This window comes from Nicotiana tabacum, chromosome 12 (genome assembly GCF_000715075.1).
Source record: "Nicotiana tabacum cultivar K326 chromosome 12, ASM71507v2, whole genome shotgun sequence".
NCBI classification, from domain to species: domain Eukaryota; kingdom Viridiplantae; phylum Streptophyta; class Magnoliopsida; order Solanales; family Solanaceae; genus Nicotiana; species Nicotiana tabacum.
The window spans coordinates 121,456,484-121,475,371 of record NC_134091.1 but is presented as its reverse complement, the minus strand read 5'-3'; the positions used below and the strand labels follow the sequence as shown (position 1 = coordinate 121,475,371).

General features: G+C 36.3%; 1 pseudogene; it reads left to right on the top strand.

Moving 5' to 3' along the window:
* The first annotated feature begins 4,516 nt into the window (after window positions 1-4,516).
* Window positions 4,517-18,673, top strand: LOC107816192 (ADP,ATP carrier protein 3, mitochondrial-like; annotated as a pseudogene).
* The last annotated feature ends 215 nt before the right edge of the window (window positions 18,674-18,888 follow it).

Genomic DNA, 18,888 nt, shown 5'->3' with positions numbered 1-18,888 from the left:
ATATGAGGCTTTGTATGGGCGTAAGTGCAGATCTCCTATAGGGTGGTTTGATGTTGGAGAATCTAGATTACATGGTCCAGACCTGGTTCAGCAGGCCATAGAGAAAGTAAAGCTTATCCGGGAGCGACTGTTGACAGCCTAGAGTCATCAGAAGTCATATTCTGGCGTGCGCGACGAGACTTAGAGTTAAGGGTTAATGACTAGTATTCTTAAAGGTGTCGCCTATGAATGGCGTGATGAGGTTTGGCAAGAAAGGCAAGCTTAGCCCACGGTATATTGGGCCTTATATGATCATTCAGAGAGTGTGCCAAGTAGCTTATGACTTGGAATTGCAGTCGGAATTGGAGTCTGTCCATCCGGTTTTTCATGTATCTATGTTACGGAAGTGCATTGGCGTGCCTACCCGGGTGGTGCCCATGGATGATGTACAGATTACGGAGGACTTGTCATACGAGGAAATACTGGTTGCCATCCTAGACAGACAAATCCGCAAGCTACGGAATAAGGAGGTAGCCTCCGTGAAGGTTTTATGGAGAAGCGAGAATGTGGAAGAGATGACGTGGGAAGCGGAGGAAGAAATAAAGTCTAAATACCCCCACCTATTTCAAACTGAAGATATGGCTTCAGGTGGGATACCTCAGCACAGCTCTATTCAGGCCAGTAGGTCATCAGGTAAGCTCTCATTTTTTACTCTCAGAATTTATAATGGACAGTTGTGTGAAGCCAAATGTTGTTATTTATAGACAGTGGCCATGTGTGGTATGTATAGTATGTTTTCCTACTGCGTACAGGTTAGTTTTAGTCTAGTGTACGGAGGAGACTCTGGCAACAAAAAAAATCCCAAAGTATCTAAGAGTAAACATTCGAGGATGAATGTTTCTAAGGGGGGAAGGATGTTACATCTCGCTTTTCATACGATTAAAGTTTCGTCTTCAATTAATTGACGTAGACTCGGGGATGAGATTTTCTTGAGATTATAAGCATTTATGCTATTTATAACAAGCAATAAGTACGTGTCGTGAAAGTTAAAGGGTAAACGAGTCAAAGAAAATGAGTTTCATTGAAGGTTGTTGATTTGAGATACAATACGGTCTGAGCGATAATACCCGATATTTATGGACTAGTACCATACAAGGTACTACATGACCATGATAGTAAGGTGTACAAGGTATGTTAAAAGTTAGTAGTATTTTAAGTAAGTTGAGATAATTCTTAATTATGTGGGTAATTGGTTAATTATTGGGTAATGGGATATTACCTAATTAATTAGGGATATATTGGATAAGGATTAAATTTCATTAAATGGCATAACGTGGTAGCCCCAATTCAAATTAAGTGACTCACAATCTTGATTGAAAGGTGGCCATCTAAAGTAATATACATATGACACTTACGTGTAAGACATTTAGTAAGTTTGGCTTCATTTGGACTTAAAATAATCAAGTAAGAAATCATATAACCTTCTTCCTAATTCAAACATTTCAAAACAGACGCTAAACTCAATCCAACAAGTTTTCAACAAAATTTCTTGCAACAAAACAATTCCAACGAGAATTATTAGCACCTTAGCAACGAAAGATTTTGCAGTTCTAAAGAGTACGGTGTAATATTTTTCAAGAATATCATACAGATATTTTCCTACTCCAGGTATGTTAAGGCTAAGCCCTTCCTTCATTTTGACATGATCACGTAATTACATGTGTTTGATAACGAGACATAAAGAGAAATTCATATTCCAAAGTTTATGTATATTTTCCTAGTCTCGTAAGTTACAATATTCTCCTTAACGAGACTTCATATTTAATTGAGTATTGTCTTGTTCTAGTCAAGAAAGCAGAGAGCATATATATGCAGTATTACAGTATTTTCATTACCATCAAGCTATAATCGATGGGAAGGCCCCTATTGGACAACCTCTGATCAGATGGTAAGTTATATACCAAGCCTGTTATGGCCGAGCGCCTATGAGCGAGCCCAGTTGGCCGAGATACAGAGCCTAGGATGGCCGAGCGCGTATGAGCGAGCCTACTACAGTAGAGCAGATATATAGATACAGACCCTAGTATGGTCGAGCGCCTATGAGCGAGCCTACTAAGGCAGAGCAGATATATATATATACCGAGCCTTATAAGGCCGGACATCTATTCTACTTACTATATTGAGAGAGTTGAGTCAGTATCAGCAGGTGAGCATATCTTAAGATTATCTTTGACTCCCAGTTACTTTCAGTTGTTATTGTTATCAGTTCAGTTTCAGCTTTCAGTTATATTATTGCCTTGCATACTCGGTACATTATTTCGTACTGACGTCCCTTTTTGTGGGGACGCTGCATTTCATGCGTGCAGGTTCAGACAGACAGACAGGTAGACCTCCTCAGTAGGTGTTGCCCGAGTTCAGCTTTATCTGTAAGCTCCACCCCATTCGGTGTTGCCGTGTCTAGAGTTTTGTGTACATTCTATATACATATGTATATAGGTTATGGGTAGGTCGGGGCCCTGTTCCGAACTCAGTACATCCATCAGTAGAGGCTTGAAGATATTTTCTGTCAGTTAGTGCTATATGTTGGGATTGTAGGCCTTGTATGTATAATATGTTGGTTTGTCATATGTAGTATCTATGACGGTCTTGTCGGCTCCGCATTATATTGATGTTTAGCCAGTAGTAGTTTTCGTTTAGTTTTATATTTTGCTTCGCAAATCGTCTTGCAATATGTGACCCCATAGCCAAAAGATGACCTTATATGTTCAGAGTCCCTTAGTCGCAAGTTGATACGCAAGGATAGATGAGGCATCGAGTGCCGATCTCGCCCCCCGCGTTCGGGGCATGACACGACCACCTATCATTTGTGACAGGGTGGGAAGATGAAGGAGCAGCCTACTGAGGCACTGACTTGGAAGTTTTTGCCATTATAATTTGGGAAATATGAAAGCCTGAGAAAAATATGAAAATTTGAAGATTGTATAAAGGTATGAAGGTCTGGGTTGAAGGTTCAAAGAAGATGTATGGGGATTGAAGATGAAGATATGAAGGCTCAAAGAACAATGTATGAAGAACTAGAGAAGTTAAAAGCCATTAGAGAGTTCGAGGGTAAAGTCTAGAATAGAAAAATGGAAGTGAAAAAGGTTGAAGCTTTTATAGGAGTAAAGACAATCAATGCGCGACGTTTCGCATTCGAAGGCATCGAGCCGGTGACTGACACATGTCCCAAGTCAGAACGATGTGACTGATGGGACATTTTGATTTAGCCGTCATATCAGTTGTAACGTACGAAGGAAGAAACTGGGGTTTATCTATCATTTTTCATCATTTCGGCAAACCTACTTTCCGAAAAATGAGGAGACTATCTGTATACGAGTAAAATCGGGGTAGTGTATATCCCGATTTTCGGTGAAGAAAATGAAAGAAGCATATGGACGCACAAGACCGAAATCGAGGTTGGGAGCCCTTCGTATCGAGACCCATGGAAGGTGAACGATGTGTTCATCATCGGGCATAATAAAGTGACTCTCCCCGGATCCAGAACGAGTTCTAAAACCTTAAAAAATAGGGTAAACGATTACAAATGACGGATAGAGGGCCGTGATATTCTTACCTAACCGGATATCATGACACAGATCTCGCTCAATGTCGGTTACGGATCAATAATTAATGAAAAAGGAATATTTTTACCTTCTTTAGACTTGTATTAAAGATGAAACTCTCCTACTATATAAAAGGGAAGTTTTTCTTTTATAACACACATTGTAACACGCGAACCAAAGCAATACAAATTCACTTATGCTTTCTAGCTACTGCAAAAGTTCTTATTTAATTGTGTTGTTCTTCATTCACATTAGGCTCGAACCAAAGGTCCAATCGAGGAAAAAATTGTTGTTCAACCTAGGTTCGGGCTAGGCCATAACATTACAACTAGTTTGATCGTTTATTTTGTCTTTAACTTGTTTATCTAATATTCTTGATTATTTGTGTTGAATCAATCCACGTATCCTTAAAATCACGTACAAATTTAATTGTTATCCGATTCTAGGGTAAACATAAGTGTTAAATAATTTGTAGTAAGAACACATTATTTTAAAACCAAATGCGTAGGTCTCCCTCCGTCCAGAGGCGAACCTAGGATTTGAAGGTCGGGGGTACTTTTGGATTCAACCAAAATTTGCATTGTATATAAGGTGCCCACTACTAATATATCACTATTTTCTAAAGACATATACATGTATACATGAAATTTTTGTCGAACTTTACAGATGTCGGTGACCCCTCTCGGTATAGCATAGGCCCGCCTCTGCCTCCGTCCCTATTTATGTAATGTTGAGCATAGAATTTAAGAAGAAAAATATTAAGTTTGTTGCATTTTCAGTCTAAGTTACGTTGCATTTTCAAGCTGTAGACCTTAAATTTATTCTACTTATTCGTGTTTATTACTTCATCAAAGTTGGCATTGTGTGTTAGAAGTTGCAAAATATTTCGGATTCATTGGCATATGCTATCAAAGTCCAAAGAGTTTAAGGTTTTCTTGACTTTCTCAACTCCTCTTCAATTTTTCTTTGTCTCTTCTGGTCTTTTCTTTTGCGTCTTCGAAACAGTAATCATGTCAGTTATGTTTTGCCTGGATTTTCGCTTCCTTCATCCCAACTTCTGTGTATTTCCTTGAGAATAAGGGCCTTTGTTGTATATGTGTTTGAGAAAAATTCTTCAATGAATCAGACTTTCTACTCGATTTCTATTATAGTCTTTGGATTTAATTTCTTGGTTAGCGGGTGAAGAATAATCTGGTAATTTTGATTTTGGGTAATCTGATTTTAGGTAATTTTGATGGCATTCTATTTCCATCTCTCTGTAATTTGTTCTGCTTCTTCAACTTTGTTGTTGTGTTGGTTTGGCTATTTGACTTAATAGGTTTCATCCTTTTTGGTTCTCAGATGTGTTTGATTTTATTATTAAGAATTGATTTTTGTGATTTGCCGGTAAAGTGTTTGGAGTGGATTTTATTATTAAGAATTGGTCAAAAAATAAATTTTCTTTGGTGTTTCGTGGGTTTAACGTTTGGAATAGAGAAATTAAGCCGAGGATTATAGAGAGGGGTTTTTGCTTGTCTGGCACTGGAAATCTGGGATTTCAGCGCTATTTATTTCTGAAAGTAGCACACCTGGAAACAATGATGCATGGTCTAGAAACCTCTATGTGCGTTAGAGTTAGGGGTTAGAGGAAGTTCTTTGAATTTCTTTGTTCTCTGTAGGAGTTTTAATGTTTTAGTAGATACGATTGTTGCTGCAATAGCCCATATTTAGTGGTGCACGTCTCCGGTGCGATTCTTTAGCTATTCAATTTTATCATGTTGAATAACATTTCTCTTTCTCTAGGTGACTATCTCCAAGGATGGCATCGTTATTCTTGACTTTGCTGGTTGGAAGACATAGATGAAAGGTGTGAATAGCATGTTTAGCTCTTGCATATAAACTAATATCAACCTATGCGCCATAATTACTATTCAAAATGTGTGGTTGAATGTATGTTTGTCCTCTGCATATTGACATATAAATAAAGCTTTGGTCTTTCATTTTGCTCCTTTGTGACAACCCTCAGAAATAAAGCATGTATTTTAGGAAAAAAGTACAGTACCTTTCATGTTTATATGAACCCTTAAAGAGAGGCTTTAGCCAAACCAGAGGTAAATTTGACTACTGTTATTATAGAAATACTTCATCTGAGATTTTTCACCTTTTCAATCTTGGACTGCTATGAGATCTCAACATTTTTCAAACTCTATTTGAGAGAAAAAATATCTTCCTCAATTTGACAACTAAGAGAGAAAATATTTTCCAGTTATTGCATTTCATTGTAGCTGAAAGTAAAAAACTTTACAAGCTCTTCACAATTTGAATTATGTGTTAAGCTTACAAATACCTCTTAATAGATTTTAATATTGTCACATTTTGGTTAAGACTCCGCTGAAAGTGCAGAACACAGTATGTTTTCTTTGGCAAGAACACAGTAACAACAACAACAACAACAACAACAACAATCCAGTATAATCTCACTAGTGGAGTCTGGGGAGGATAGTGTGTATGCAGACCTTACCCCTACCCTGGGGTAGAGAGGCTGTTTCCGATAGACCCTCGGCTTCCTCCCTCCAAGAACTCCCCACCTTGCTCTTGGGGTGACTCGAACTCACAACCTCTTGGTTGGAAGTGGAGAGTGCTTACCATTAGAGCAACCCACTCTTGTCAAATGTGGTTGCTGTTTCTGCTAATCATTTTGGTAATTTTGACGGAAATAAGAATATCCATGGATCTGCTAACGTAGTGTACTTTTATTAGCAAACTAAAGTGCACTCTAAGTGAAAGTATACTTTGGTGTAAAGCAAGTAACTTTTGACTATTAAAGGACTAAATTTTAATTTTATCCCGCAATGAATATGTAAACTTCTTTATAAGTATTCTTTAATTTTTTTTCAGTTCCGGCTAAGCAAATGACCTATAATATTATTATTGAAAATCATGGATCATTTCAGGAAATTAATGTGATCTTAATTTTTGGTGAGTGCTCTATCTAATTAAGGTGCATACCTGTTTTAGTTTCTTCATCTCTAGTGTTCTTTTTTAGCTTGTAGGCTTTGGTCGTCTGTTATTATCTGCTTACTTTTCCTTGGTTGTAGTTTGATCCTATGTTGGGAATCATGAATGCTAATTAACACACTTTTTGTTCATGAGAACATGAGAACTTGAGACCTGAATGTGTCGATTCTTCCATATTATACATTAGATAGGACATAACGAATAGTTTTATTGCATTCCATTTGACAATTCATAGCTAACATGATTACATAACTATTATTTTAATTTGTGGCGTTTGATTATTTTGAGTTCTACAGATGGTGCACTATTGGTTAAACCAGCTGAATAAATGGACTAACTCTTTGAATTTAACGGTACTTTTCGGAACTCCTATCAATCTGAATGTTTAGAAGAAAGCTTTAATTCATTTTGTAATTTAAATCTAAACATTAACATGACTTAAAAACAAATGTCACTCCTTCCTTTTACTTTTCTTGCGCATATTTCTTTCGCAAGTGGTTAATAGTAGAATCATTTGTACAATATCAGGTATCTATATCATTGATAGTAGAATTATTTCTTGTTGTTGCCTTCTTGACTAACACATTGGGTGATACTATACATGTCTACACCAACTGTGTTACCTTTTTGGTTGGTTCTAAATTGTCAACATGACCCACAAATGCTTAGGCTAGAAACTGATCCGTAAAGATATATCTCCTAATTATTTAATTGCTAAATTATTTTCAGTGTTGCTAACGTTTATTTGACATAATAGTTTATCATCTTTGTTGGTAATAATTCTAATTGCTGCCATCTTACACATCTCCATTTCAGAAAGCCATACTTTTTTGGTAACATATGAATTAGAAATGAGTTACATTTTTGTAAGATGTGTAATATTCTAGACACAAGATCATTCCTTGTTGAAACAGTATAGCTTTATTCCTTGTGAAATTGGCCTCAAAAAACGACTTCTATTCCTTGCTATTATTGCAGTCATAGTCTACCATATGGTAGTCGTATATATAAATGAGGATGTGCGTTCAAAAGGGCATTAATATATAATTTCTGTGTTTCTAAGATAATCTTACGGATGAATGCATCTCACAAGTTTATCCACAGCTCTCTCAGTTAATAATTATTGAACGTAGTTTTTGTGGGTGTTGGATATCATTGAGTTTATTTGAGCAGATTATACTCTCTCATGTGAATCATTAACATCGCTTAATTCATCTTCATAACAGAGTAGAAGACACTCAGTAGACAAACTGCTATAGGCCACTTTAGTGCCTGCAACAGTACCAACATGATTGATGGTTGGTCCAACATAATGAAAAAGCTGGATGAGTTAATTTTTGTACAATTACAATATTATTTAAAAGTTAATTAATTACAAGTGTAAGCTCAATCATGAACAACTCAGAAGAAATGTGTGTTTTTCATTCATATTTGCTAATAATTTGATAAGTTATCGGACTATTTTTATTTTTGACAAGGGGTTACTCCGATGGTAAGCATATATGGTTCGAGTCACCAAAGGAGCAATAGTTCCAACAAAGGAGAGGATTAAAAAAGCCCGTGCGATGGGCTCGGCAGAGGAAGTATGCAAGTGGATTTTAAACCCTAGATCTAGACCTCCCATTTGAGAAGTGCTCTGCTCAGTCAGCTCGGCTATCCCGAAAGGTAACATGTAAAATTTAATTATACTGCCAATAAATATAGTTTATATTCTTCGTTTTTTAATCCAAGACAAGTATAACCGATGGGGTGAACATTTTGTATAGGCCAAAATCTACCTCAAGGAGGTTCGACATGAAGTGATATTACGAAAAGTAAATTGGCCGAGGTCGATTAGTAAACGGCAGGGTTCAAAGCCGAGCAATCAATAACGGCTGAGGTCAAGTATTAGGGGTAATAATAACAACTAGTTTTGTAATAGGATCTTTAGGAGAATATCCCATTGAATGTACTTGTACTTTTAGGGTTAACCGGAGATATGTTCCAGATAAATAGAGAGGGGGATAAGGTGAAAGGAGGGCAAGATTTTCTGATAAGAACACTCTTTGAAAAGAAGACTTGCTCCCTAGATAAAATACAAACACTACCTTTCTAAAGAGATTCGATTGTCTATTATTCCACACTTTTTCATCAGATTCGAGAATAGTTCCAATATTCTAGTATTTATCTATCACTCATCATTGTCAGAAGGAAGAATCATCCACCTCATTTAATATGGGGTGAATCATTCTCCTTATTTACTTTAATGTTATTTATTGTGATTTATTGCTCAACATTCTCCTATCATTAATCATCCTGAAACATTGAATGTACACCGCATTTAATCTCGTTAACCGATTATAGATCTGAGATTATTATCACTAGCTAAGTTTAACCCCTCGTTACATAAAATTAATTAGTTTAATCAAATGTTTAAGCTTTTTGGTCAAACACATTTGAATTCAAGTCTAACCGCTCGATTTAACGCGCCAATGGTAGTTAGACAAGTTTTCGCGGAAAATTTAGGGTCAGATCGGTCAATAAAGAAAACTCTTCCACCGATCGAGCACCTTCTCAAAAACTCTTCATTTGTTTCTGTTTTCCATATCGCTACTCTCTTCTCAAATGCTCTTTTCTACTCTCCTCAGAACAGGAACGAGGTTTCTCACTCCACTCCGATTCTCTTGCCAACTTTCTTAGGTATGCTCCTTTCTCTTTCTCCACACACACTAACACCCATGCTGTGTGTAATATTTGTATATATATACTCCCTCTGAATTTTTCCGGAGAACTAGGGTCAAACTTACCAATTTTTTATCTGAATTTTGACTTGGAATTTTAAAAATATTTGAAATAAATTTGCACTTTAGAAATTACATGAAAAGTACTATAAGTCGCAACAGTTAAAAATTTAAAATATTAAATAATTATTTGCTAAAAATTATGGTCAAAGAAAACATTGACTTTGCAAATAGTAATAAGTTTATATAAGTTGAAACAGAGAGTATAAACTATGTTTGCTTGGTTTTTGTGAGTGATCCTTTTGTTCATTTGATCATTGTATCGCGAAGTGTATATGGTTCAGGATGGTGTCTTTTAGATTTGGGAACCCGGGTAGTGCGGAATTTAGCCAAACAACGGTATAATGACAATAACAAAGACAATGGAAGTTGATAATAACGGCAATTAAAAAATATAAAGAAGACACAAATTTAACGTGATTCGGTCAAGGTGACCTACGTCCACAAGCGGAGAGGAGCAATTTCACTATACCAACAAGAGTACAAAATTAGAGTAAATACTCTAATTAATCCCAAATACCCCAAGAGAATAACCTCACAATAACCTCACAAGATCACTCCAAAGAAAGGGTTCACACAAGTGTTTCCCAACACTCACTCTCTTACAAAATACTCTATAATTAAATAAAGGAGGAGGAAGAAAGACAAGAGTAAAAAGCTCTTGAATTGGTGTGTTTTCAAATGAGAAACTCCTCTATTTATAGCAAGAAATCGTTGGCCTAATAATGGATATTATGTCATGGAAAATGTCATGAAAATTTGGCCATATTACAAATCTCCACCTTGGCCTAATTTCGGCTTATATATAGTAAATTTGCTCCACCTTCTCCGCAAAAACCCCAATGGGCAAAATCATTCTTCATAAATGCCAATCAAGTTCAGGCAAAGCTTGAATTGGATACTGGAAGAAGTTTTGTGAACATGTTAGCAGGATTGTCTCTAGTGTTGATCTTCTGAATAGAGACTTTTCTTTCAGCAATGGTTTCTCGGATGAAATGATACTTTATATCAATGTGCTTCGTCCTCTCATGATACATTTGATCTTTAGTCAAGTGAATGACACTTTGACTATCACAGAAAATGGTAATACCACCTTGGTGTAAACTGAGTTCCGCAAATAGACCCTTCAACCATAAAGCTTCTTTGATCGCCCCGGTCACTGCCATCTATTCTGCTTCGGTAGTAGATAAAGCTACTACATGTTGTAATGTAGCTTTCCAACTAATAGCGCAACCACCGATGCAAAATACATAGCCTGTTAGTGATCTTCTTTTGTCAAGATCACCTGCATAATCTGAGTCTACAAAACCAACAAAAGTGTTAGTATTTCTCCCAAACTCCAAACATGTGTTTGAAGTACCTCGCAAGTATCTGAGAATCAATTTCACAGCATGCCAATGTGCTTTACCAAGGCAAGCCATATACCGGCTTACCACGCTCACTGCTTGTGAAATATCTGGACGTGTACAAACCATTGCATACATAATACTGCTGACTGCACTGGAATAAGGAACTTGTGCCATGTACCTCTCTTCTTCCTCTGACTGCGGGAACTGAGCAGCTGATAACTTAAAATGAGCAGCAAGAGGGGTACTAACTAGTTTAGCATCTTTCATGTCAAACCTCTCCAAGACTTTCTCCAAGTACTTCTTCTGGGTCAGAAATAGCCTGTTGGCTTTTCGATCTCTTTTGATCTCCATGCCAAGGATTTTCTTAGCTGCTCCCAAATCTTTCATCTCAAATTCACTTTTCAGCTGACTTTTCAAATTGTGAATTTCTGTTAAATCCTTAGCAGCAATGAGCATGTCATCAACATATAATAATAGGTACACAAATGAACCATCATTTAACTTCCGGAAGTAAACACAACTATCATACATGCTCCTCGAATAATCATGACCCAACATAAAGGAATCAAACCTTTTATACCATTGTCTTGGAGACTGCTTTAATCCGTACAAGGATTTCTTCAACAAGCAAATATGATCTTCTTTTCCTTCAATTTCAAATCCTTCGGGTTGATGCATATATATTTGTTCCTCAAGTTCGCCATGTAAGAAAGCTGTCTTAACATCAAGTTGTTCTAATTCCAAATCATACATGGCAACGAAGGCAAGCAAGACACGAATAGAGCTATGTTTAACAACATGTGAGAAAATATCATTAAAATCAACTCCTTGTACCTGACTATAGCCCTTTGCAACTAATCGTGCCTTATACCTCGCATCTTCAACCCCCTGGAATGCCATCCTTTTTCTTGAAGACCCATTTGCAACCAACAATTCTTTTTCCTGATGGCGGCTTTACAAGAGACCAAGTACCATTCTTGCGGAGAGACTCAATTTCTTCATTCATTGCAATCAGCCACTTGGCTGAGTCAGCACCAGAAACTGCTTCTGAATATTTTGATGGTTCTCCAATTTCTTCAGTTTCCTGTGCAACTGAAAAAGCAAATGCAACATAATCTCCAAACTTTAATGGTTGTTTACCTTCTCTTCTTGGTCTATGTTTGGCTATAGAATACTCATCTTCTTCTGGTTGGTTCAACTTCAGGAGTCTCAACTTCAGGAATTTCAGCTTCTGTCTCAAATTCAGGAGTTTCAACTGTATTTTGCTCCAAAGTTGATGAGCTTGGCTCAGAAGGAATGCCAACCTCAATCTCCACCTGGTTCTGTGTACACTTTCCTTTATTTGTATCACAAGAACTAGAAGACTCTTTTCTAGAATGTAACATAGAGGATTCATCAAAGGTTACATCTCTGCTAATTATAAATTTTAGTGCCATGGGATCAGGATACCATAGTCGGTATCCTTTCACCCCAGATGCATACCCAAGGAAAATGTACTTTTTAGCCCTTGAATCTAATTTTTCATCATTTACATGCATGTATGCAGGGCAACCAGATATCTTTAAATCAGAATAATTAGCAGGAGTACCTGACCACACTTCCTCTGGAGTCTTAAAGTTAAAAGGTGCAGAAGGAGCTCGGTTGACAATATAACAAGCTGTAGAGATAGCTTCTGCCCAAAAGGCGTTTGTCAACCCAGCATTTGAAATCATGCAACAAGCCCTTTCCAAAAGAGTTCTATTCATCCTTTCTGCCACACCATTTTGTTGAGGTGTTATTCTCACAGTACAATGTCGAGCAATTCCTTCATTCTTGCAAAATTCGTTGAATTCATCATTACAAAATTCCAAGCCATTATCTGTTCTAAGCCGCTTAGCCTGTTTTCCTGTTTGCTTCTCAATCAAAATTTTCCATTGTTTGAAATTTAAGAAAACATCACTTTTATTTTTCAGGAAATAAACCCAAATTTTCCTTGAATAATCATCAATGAAAGTTAACATATACCTGGCACCACCTTTTGATGGGGTACGTGAAGGACCCCAAAGATCTGAATGAATGTAATCCAAAGTACCTTTTGTTCTATGAATCGCTGGAGATTTGAAGCTGACTCTTTTCTGTTTCCCGAACACACAATGTTCACAGAACTCCATATTTTCGGTACTTTGGCCACATAAGAGACCTCTTTTGCTGAGGATGGAAAGACCTTTTTCACTCATATGCCCCAACCGCATATGCCACAATTTGGTGATGTCAGAATCTGATTTATCTGATATTGAAACTGCAGCAGCACCTGTAACAATAGATCCCAAAAGAGTATACAACGTACCACATCTGCGTGCTTTCATGATCACAAGAGCACCATGAGAAATTTTCAGAACTCCACCTTCACCTGTGTACTTGCACCCAAGAGATTCTAGAGTGCCAAAGAGATGAGATTTTTCTTCAAGTCAGGAACATGTCTAACATCGGTGAGAGTTCTCACCACACCATTGTGCATTTTGATTCGGACTGTACCTTTTCCAATAACTTTGCACGCAGCATTGTTGTCCATCAAGACAACTCCACCTCCAATATATTCATATGTGGTAAATAAATCCCGACTGGGACACATATGATAAGAACAACCCGAATCTAAAATCCACTCATTGTTAGATTTGAAACTATTATTAGTTGTTAAAAAAATAGTTCCCTCAGTCTCATCAGCAGCTACACTTGCTTCTGCAGTGTCAGTATTTTTGTGCTCAATTTTCTTTTCTGTATGCTTTTCTTTGTTTTTCAATTTAAAGCATTCAGAAATAATGTGACCTTTCTTATGACAATATTTGCACATGACATTTCTGTATCTGGATTTTGACCTTGATTTAGATTTCTCACTACTTGAATCTTTCTTATTGGATCTACCTCTTATGAATAAGTCTTCCCCTTGGTTCCCACTAGTTTCCCCAGTAATATCTCTATCTATTTGTTCTTTTGGTTTCAAAATAGATTTGATATCTTTATAAGAGATATTATCCTTTCCATAAAGCATAGTATCTCTTATATGTTTAAACGACTGGGGTAAGGAAACAAGCAATAACACAGCTTGATCCTCATCTTTGATTTCAGCATCTATGTTACTTAAATCCATAAGAAAAGAATCAAAAGTATCAAGATGAGTAAGTATAGAGGTACCTTCAGCCATACGAAAAGTGTAGAGTTTTTGCTTTAGGTAAAGCCTGTTTTCTACTGTTCTTTTCATATATAAGGTTTTAAACTTTTCCCATATGCCTTTGGCTGAGCTTTTTGCTGCAACTTCACGCAAAACCTCATTTGAAAGATTTAAAATAATACCTGCTTTTGCCTTTTTGTCTATGACGCCAAACTCCTCGTCCGTTATTTTATCCGGCATCTTCTCCTTTCCTTGCAGTGCCAAATCTAAGCCATCCTGAATTAGGATAGCTTCCATCTTTAATTGCCACATTCCGAAGTTTGCACTTCGGTCAAATTTTTCAACATAAGACTTTGTTAGAGTCATTTTGGCTATTTAAACTAACCCGGTTAGATCTGGATCTGATACCAATTTGTTAGGATCGGGAACCCGGGTAGTGCGGAATTTAGCCAAACAACGGTATAATGACAATAACAAAGACAATGAAAGTTGATAATAACGGCAATTAAATAATATAAAGAAGACACAAATTTAACGTGGTTCGGTCAAGGTGACCTACGTTCACAAGCGGAGAGGAGCAATTTCACTATACCAACAAGAGTACAAAATTAGAGTAAATACTCTAATTAATCCCAAATACCCCAAGAGAATAACCTCACAAGATCACTCCAAAGAAAGGGTTCACAAGTGTTTCCCAACACTCACTCTCTTACAAAATACTCTATAATGAAATAAAGGAGGAGGAAGAAAGACAAGAGTGAAAAGCTCTTGAATTGGTGTGTTTTCAAATGAGGAGAAACTCATCTATTTATAGCAAGAAATCATTGGCCTAATAATGGATATTATGTCATGGCAAATGTCATGAAAATTTGGCCATATTACAGTGTCATATGAATAGATATCAACTTCAGTTCATTTTGTATGTCTGGTCTTGATTTTATGATTGTTAAACCAAAAGTCATTGAATTTCTATTGTTCTCTTTTATGAACTACTCTATAAAATGTTTAGAGATAAACATAATGGTATATCAAATCAAATAATTTAATCTTAGCAGTTAAAAATTAAAGTGAGAATACACATTATTTAAAAATGGTTACATAATAAATGCACGTATGAAAAACACATATCTTGCATGCATCAGGTTGGTGTAAACATTGGTGCTGGTAAACTTTTACTGAAAAAAGCCGATTGATCTATTCACCATTGAACATTCATTCGTATCTATTGATTGTAAAATCTTTACTAAATACTGGAATTGACCTTCTTTTTAGTAATTGCGTAATATCCATAGCAGCTTTTCTCGAGCACTCCGTCACATAGTGGTAAGCGCTTCATAGCAACTTTCATTCTTACTACTTGAACTGGAACTAGCATTGTTTTGGTGTACAACAACAACAACAAACTTAGTGTAATCCCACAAGTAGGGTCTGAAGAGGGTAGTGTGTACGCAGACCTTACCCCCACCTTGTGGAGTTAGAGAGGTTATTTCCTGTAGCATTGTTTTAGTTTGTATTTTATATCTGTGTGGTTCGATGGAAGTTCTTTCTCTACTTGTTTCTGCTCTAGGGAGATGCCATAATATATGTTCTCTTCTTACAGGTTACTGCATTGATCTAAAAACATGGGGGATGGATTACAACATCCATCTATATATCAGAAAATACATGAGCGCTCGTGCCTGTTCTCTAGAATATCTCACTACACACATTCTAAGCATACTGGTTCACACAATATGAATGTTGGATATGTCAATGAAATTATACACGGTCCTTTTATGGCGATTCGCCTATCCTGAAATTCGAGCCTTTGCCTGCTCCTATTCTTATACGGGCTACATCTGAAGTTCCGTTAGAGAAGAAGACCACTAGTTTTATTGTCGATTTTCTAATGGGAGGAGTTTCTGCTGCTGTGTCTAAGACAGCTGCTGCACCAATTGAGAGAGTTAAGCTTTTGATTCAGAATCAAGATGAGATGATCAAATCTGGTAGACTTTCTGAACCGTATAAAGGGATTACTGATTGCTTTTCGAGAACTATTAAGGATGAAGGTGTCCTTTCTCTTTGGAGAGGCAATACTGCAAATGTCATCAGATATTTCCCCACTCAGGTTTACTAACCTTACATTCTGTTGATTGATCCAAAATTAAATTTGTTTACTATTGTTAAATTAGAGTGTTACTTTACTTTTTAGTCATGCTTAATGCTTTTTGGTTTCTTCTTAGACAAATTTGAGGGTACTTTACCTACGAGAGCGGAGGCAGATCCAGGATTTAAATTTAGTGTGCGCTTGGACATAAGAATTGTAAAATTCCGGGAAAAAGTGAAAAAAAATTTCAAGTGAAAATGGTATTTGAAAACTAGAGTTGTGTTTGGACATGAATATAATTTTGGGTTGTTTTTGAAGTTTTGTGAGTGATTTGAGTGAAAAATTTGAAAAACAGCTTTTTGGAGTTTTTCAAATTTTTCAAAAATTCCAAAATTCATCTTCAAGTGAAAATTTGAAAATTTATGGCCAAACACTGATTTCGGAAAAAAGTAAAAAAAATTCGAAAAAAAGTAAAACAACTTGGAATATAAAAACCAAACCAAAAGTAGACAAACTATTTTGTTATTTAACATCATATTTTAAAGGAATTCAATGACTTAACAAACCTTTGGTCTATACAAAGCCATGCCTAGATATTGATACATCTGTTATAAAATAAAAGCAACTTAGTAAAACATGAACAAGAAATGGAGATAGAGAGAAGGAAGAGATTTTCTTCTTCAATTATGTGTATTTTCCTATCTATTACAAGGCTTTTATATAGGCATGAAAAGTGAAGAAAAATATGTCATTGAATATGTCATTAAGCATAGAAATATGTCATTGAATATGTCATTAAGCATTTGAGAAGATCATGGAGGAAGAGTAGACATCCACCATAATTTGATTTTTCTTATAACACTCCCCCTTGGATGTCCAAAGATAATGTACCTCGTTAAAACCTTACTAGAAAAAAAAACCCTATGGAAAAAAAATCCTAGTGAAGGAAAAAGAGTACACATGTTTAGAAATACGCCTTTTGGTTGCCTCGTTAAAAACCTTGCAAGGAAAACCCAGTGGGACAAAACCTTGTAAGGGAAAAAGAGTACAACGCGTATTAACTCCCCCTGATGAGAGCATCAATTCACATCCTTGAGCTTTCGCATCTCAATCTTGTACACTAGTTTCTTAAGGTTGATGTCGGTAGAGATTTGGTAAACAAATCAGCCATATTATCACTTGAACGGATCTGTTGCACATTGATATCACCATTCTTTTGAAGATCATGTGTGAAAAATAACTTTGGTGAAATGTGCTTTGTCCTATCCCCTTTTATGAATCCTCCCTTCAACTGGGCTATGCATGCTGCATTGTCTTCATACAAAATTGTGGGTAGTTTGTCACACTTCAAACCACATTTGTCTCGAATAAGGTGTATTATAGACCTCAACCATACACATTCTCAACTTGCTTCATGAATAACAATTATCTCAGCATGATTAGATGAAGTAGCCACGATTGATTGCTTAGTCGATCGCCAAGATATGGCAGTGCCTCCATATGTAAACACATAGCCTGTTTGAGATCGAACCTTTTGTGGGTCATATAAATACCCAGCACCGGCATAACCAACAAGATCAGGACTGTAATCATTGCCATAAAATAATACCATATCGGTAGTCCCTTTTAGATACCGCAATATGTGTTTGATTCCATTACAATGTCTCCTTGTAGGAGCAGAGCTATATCTAGTTAAGACATTAACTGAAAAAGTTATGTCAGACCTTGTCATGTTAGAAAGATACATTAGTGCACCAATTGCACTAAGATATGGTACGTCGGGACCAAGAAGCTCTTCATTATTTTTATGAGGTCGGAATGGATATGCTTTATCCATATATAATTGCTTTAAAATTATTTTAGTGTATGCTGATTGATGGACAAAAATTCCATCTTTCATATACTCAATTTGTAGACCAAGACAAAATTTTGTCTTTCTAAGATCTTTCATTTCAAATTCTTTCTTTAAATAGTCTACTACTTTAGGAAGCTCCCTAGGAGTTCCAATGATATTTAAATCATCAACATACACGGTGATTATAACAAATTTAGATCCAGATCTTTTTATAAAGACACAAAGACAAATTGAATCATTCTTGTACCCTTCTTTCAACATGTACTCACTCAGGCGATTATACCACATGCGCCCTGATTGTTTCAATCCGCATAAGGATTTTTGAAGCTTTATTTAATAAATTTCTTGGAAACCTTGCTAGAAGAATGATGATGACTTCAGGAGAAGCAGTCAAGTACAAGGGCTCACTAGATGCATTTTCTCAGATAATGAAAATAGAAGGTGCCAAGTCACTTTTTAAAGGTGCTGGGGCTAATATTCTACGTGCTGTTGCCGGTGCTGGTGTACTAGCAGGGTATGATAAACTGCAGCTTGTTGTTTTCGGAAAGAAATATGGATCTGGTGGCGGCAGTTAATATGGTGCAATGATGATGACGAAGATGATCGTTTAACGTTGTGTAGATTACTGTTGTCTGTGTCTAGCGTTTGAATAATTTTCCCAGTAGTTTCTGGTTACAGATATCTTGAAAGTTTATACATAACTGTACAAATTCGTGGTTGCTTTTGCAGTTCGACTTCAAAGTTACATCTGCGGTTGTCTATATGAAAAGATATACTACAGTTTACCTTGAAAGTTTTGTAGTCTTATTCTATTGAGAATTTTCATCAAGTGTAAGCTTTTTCACGAATTTTATACATACCCTTCTGTTGCATGATCTTTTCTTTGAGTTATTTTGCTTCAATTCCTTTGTTTCTTGAGATCTGTAGTAATATTATTATAAATTGCTATGGTGGCTTAGTTAGGCACAGTGACGGAGCTAAAATTTTTATTGAGGAGTGCCAAAATATAGAAAGATAAAGCATACGAATAAAATAATTGAGGAATCAAGATGTAGTATATATGAATAAAAATATAATTTTGGCCTAGTTAAA